This window comes from Crocuta crocuta, unplaced genomic scaffold (genome assembly GCF_008692635.1).
Source record: "Crocuta crocuta isolate KB4526 unplaced genomic scaffold, BGI_CrCroc_1.0 scaffold31, whole genome shotgun sequence".
Lineage (NCBI taxonomy): Eukaryota > Metazoa > Chordata > Mammalia > Carnivora > Hyaenidae > Crocuta > Crocuta crocuta.
In genome coordinates this window covers 14,467,398-14,471,126 of record NW_027528362.1, presented here as the reverse complement: position 1 = coordinate 14,471,126, position 3,729 = coordinate 14,467,398, and the positions used below count along the sequence as shown (strand labels likewise).

General features: G+C 65.0%; 1 protein-coding gene across 1 annotated transcript in view; it reads right to left on the bottom strand.

The window, feature by feature from the left end:
- Positions 1–3,729, bottom strand: part of MCF2L (MCF.2 cell line derived transforming sequence like) — a 102,603-nt gene that overhangs the window by 46,673 nt on the left and 52,201 nt on the right. The gene's annotated exons all lie outside the window — the stretch shown is intronic.

Sequence of the window (3,729 nt, the reverse complement as noted above, 5' to 3'; positions counted from 1 at the left end):
TTGGGCACGAGCGCTGGGAGCGGCACCCACCCAGCACCTGCCCACACCCGCCTTGGTCTGCCAGCCCCCACCCCGTCTTGAAGTGGCCTGGGCATCCCCGCAGCCACCGCAGCCTGAGCACGGGTCAGCGAGGACACCAGGCCACACGCACGCAGAGGTCCGTCCAGCCTGCACCGCCCCCCGCCCCGGCCCCCGCAGAGCCGGGAGGGCACCCGGCTGGGCCCCTGAGCCGGACACTGACGGGAAAGGCAGCTTAGCGCACAGGCTGCGAGTGGTGGATGGAGGTCTGGGGGAACTGGGAGCGCCCACGGCCACACCCTGGAGGCGTCGCCAGGAAGCAAGAGGGTCTGGCGAGACTCTGGGCGCCGGCATCAGGGCCGCACGTGTCACTGCAGAGCGCGTAAAGCTGGGTGCGGCTCCTGCCCCGGTGTCTGCGGGCTCCTGCGTTTCCAGGTCAGCGCCACGCTAGCGCCCATGTGATTCACAACCAGATCCCAGCTGCATGGCAGAATTTGCATTGTGGGACATTTACACGATTTCTCAGAAGATGCTCAGGACCCGTCCTGACAACCTCCAGACTCCCCCACACCCCGTTTGGGACCCGGGCCACACGAGCCCGGAGACGCGGGTTGGGGAGCTCTTCCAGCCTGAAGATCCCAGGGAAGCTGCCAAGCGCCGCCTGCGCAGACCAGTCTCCGAGCCGGCTCTTCCTGCCGTGCAAACGAGCAGGTGTAAACAGGTGACACAATCAGGCACACAGGCGGGCCCCACCAGCCTGGGTCACTCCTGGAGCCTCCACCCACTGAGCGCCCTGCCCTTCGAGCCTGCGTGCTGCTGACCAGGTGCCAGCCGGCCCCACAGGGTGGCGGTGGCCGGCGTCAGGAAGTGACAGCAGCCAGTGCGTCTTGTGTCCGACAGTGAGGCTGTCGCCCCCGGGCAGTCAAGGTCTCAGCAACTGCTCTCCTTCGTGGGGCGAAACGGGCTGGGAACCTGCTGCAAGGGAGCTCAGAGTGTTTTCCTGACTCCCCGGCTGGGCGATGTGTGCAGCCCAGACAGGGCGGGGGCTGGGCCGTGCTTCCCTCCGCACGGCAGGAAGGAGCCCCTGCACGGTGAGCACCACGGCTGTGCCGCCTGTGCTCAGGTTCAGCCTCCGCAAACCCAGAGCCGCACGTCGCGGAGCACAGACCACGGAGGCAAGGTCTCCGGAAGTATGGGGACATCCTGGGGGTCAGCAGAAAACAGCGCGGACACTGAGCTGGCAGGCCCTCTACTGGGGACCCAGAGTCCGTGACGAGCACGGGCACAGCCTGGACAGTTCCCTGGACCCCACCACGACCCAGGACCCCGCCACCACCCCAGCCCTCCTGCCAGACTCCACCAGCCCACGAGGAAAGAAAACCATGCGCGTCCGGGCCTCTGATGGACACTAATTCTTGACTGGTCCAACCAGCAGAAGTTTCAAGTCCACTTCCTCTCCAAGTACCTGCGGTCCTGAGCTCAGCCCTGCACAGCTCAGGAGGTCTGTGCCCTGAGCCCAGCCCACCCTGATGGTGCAGGGCCTTCCCACATGCCAGAGACAGGGCTGCTATCGTTGACCATTCCTGTACTTTCTGTGACAGAGGGACAGTCCCACTGGCTGGATCGATGTCAGTGCGAGCTTGGTTCCTTGGACAGATGTCTCTGGGCCTCGTCAACCCACCCTCCTCTGTGGGCACTGGCCACTCTCATGTTCCCAGAGCTGCTCCGATGGACTGACCAAGGCCCTTCAGGCCTCAGGGCCTTTGCGCAAGCTGCTCCCTATAACGCTTCTCCCATGTCTGCTGGCCAGTCCAGTCTTATTCAATTCCTGGCCAAGACATCACCTCTTCAGGGAGGCCTTTCTCCACCTCCTAGCCTGGGCCAGGCCCCTCAGCATCCCGCACACGGCCGGAGAGCCTGCAGGCCGGCCGCTCAGGCCCAGAACCCGGCCCAGCGGCCCCCGTGATGGGGGAACCAGGAACTGTGTGAGACCAAGGAAGCAGAAGGTGCACAGGAGGGGGACCTCCCTGGGCAGCGCTGGGGCCCGGCCGACTCCCGTGAGCACAGGCTGGTGCAGAGTTCCTGAACCCATGGACTGCTGGCCCCACGGGTGTGTCCGCCTGCGGCCTCACCGGGAGTCCCACGCAGGGGAGAGCTCGGGGGCAGAATGCGTGCTGTTCAGGTTGAACGATGGGGGTGTCCTGCAGCCCCCACTGGAAACAGCACTGAGTCCACACTAACGGTCTCCATCTAAGGTCACCACGGCTTACGTGGTCACTGGCCGCCACTCGTGAAGCTGGAGATAAGTAAGGACCAAGGCAGTGGCTCCTGTCACGTCACCTGGCGGCTTCGCCAAGCCCATGGGCTCGGGGCCTCCAGGTGCGCTGGGCAGCCCTTCCCCCGCAAAGTGCCGGCCTCTGCCCACCCCCCTTCCCTGTTCAGACGGGGCGGGGCTGTGGTTTGTGGCGGAGGACACGGTGCCACCGGTCCAGCAGGAAATGGGGGAGCCCGCGGGGGAAGGGGCAAGCCTCCGCTGCCAGAAGTCCGGACAGGAAGGGGGTCGCCCCACCCGCCGGCTCAACGAAGGGGTCAGGCGAGGCCCCGCTCCTGCACAGAACCGCTCTGTGTGAGCACAATGCCTCACAGAGCCCGGCCCCCGCCGGCACTCCCGTCTCGGACAGACGTGAAAGGAGGGCCCCGGGGGGTGAGCCTGTCGCTGCACCATGTCTGACGGAGGTTAACGAGGGGCACAGGCACCGAGAGGGCAGCTCTTCTGTCAGGCCCCCGCGGGGGTGCAGCACGGCTCTGAAAGCCCTTCTAGAAGGACGGCCGCCCCCAGCACACGGCCCACTCAGCCCTCACGGTGTTCAGCGGCCTGGGCCCCGGCTCGGCCCCAGACAAGGACCGAGGGGAGAGGCCCCAACCCCTGCCACCTGTTTGCACGGAGCCACGGAGACCGGTCCTTCTGGGCTGCAGCCGTAGGGCAGGGGTGGTGCGAGCGTCCCTCCTTTGATCTTTCTTCCCGACACAGTGAGAGTGTCCTGCAAAGACCCCTCCTCTTGCAAAGGGACTCGAGGACCTGCTTTAGTTGAGGACAATCTCGTAATGGAGGCCGGGTCTGTCCACTCGTAGGAGCGTCGAGCTCGGCTCCCTGCAGCATTGGCCTCCTGTGGCCGTGACCCTTGTCACCCTGCAGGGGAGAGTTCGGTGGTGGTGACTGTCTCAGGTTAGGGGGCCCGGGTGCGCCGGGAGAAGCTTTGAGTTTGGGTTCAGAGGCTCGTCACTGCTGCTTCCTGGGGACCTTGGGCCTCGCTCAAAGGGAGACAGGCGCGTCGGTGGGAGCCAGCAGAGGCCCTCGGCCATATTTTGCATCTGCCTCAAAGTCCACACTCGAAGGCTTTAGTTTATTTTCCACCAAAACGCAACTGTGAGGTCTTCTCCGTGTCCACAGTGGAGTGTCACATTGGGTCATTTCAGCAACACACGTGGCGGGATTCCAACGTCATCATAGGGCCCATCCAGCAATCTCGTAGCCAGGAGCAAAGTGTGTGCAGACGGAAGAAGGAGAAAGGAGGCCGCAAACAGGTAAATCCAGACTGAGCGGGGAGGACATGGAGACTGCAGGTGAGGCTACCGAGCTCCTGGGCCAGGGCAAACGGAGGCCGGGGCGGGGCAGGGCTGCTTGGGGGTGGGGGGCTCTGTGGCTTGGGG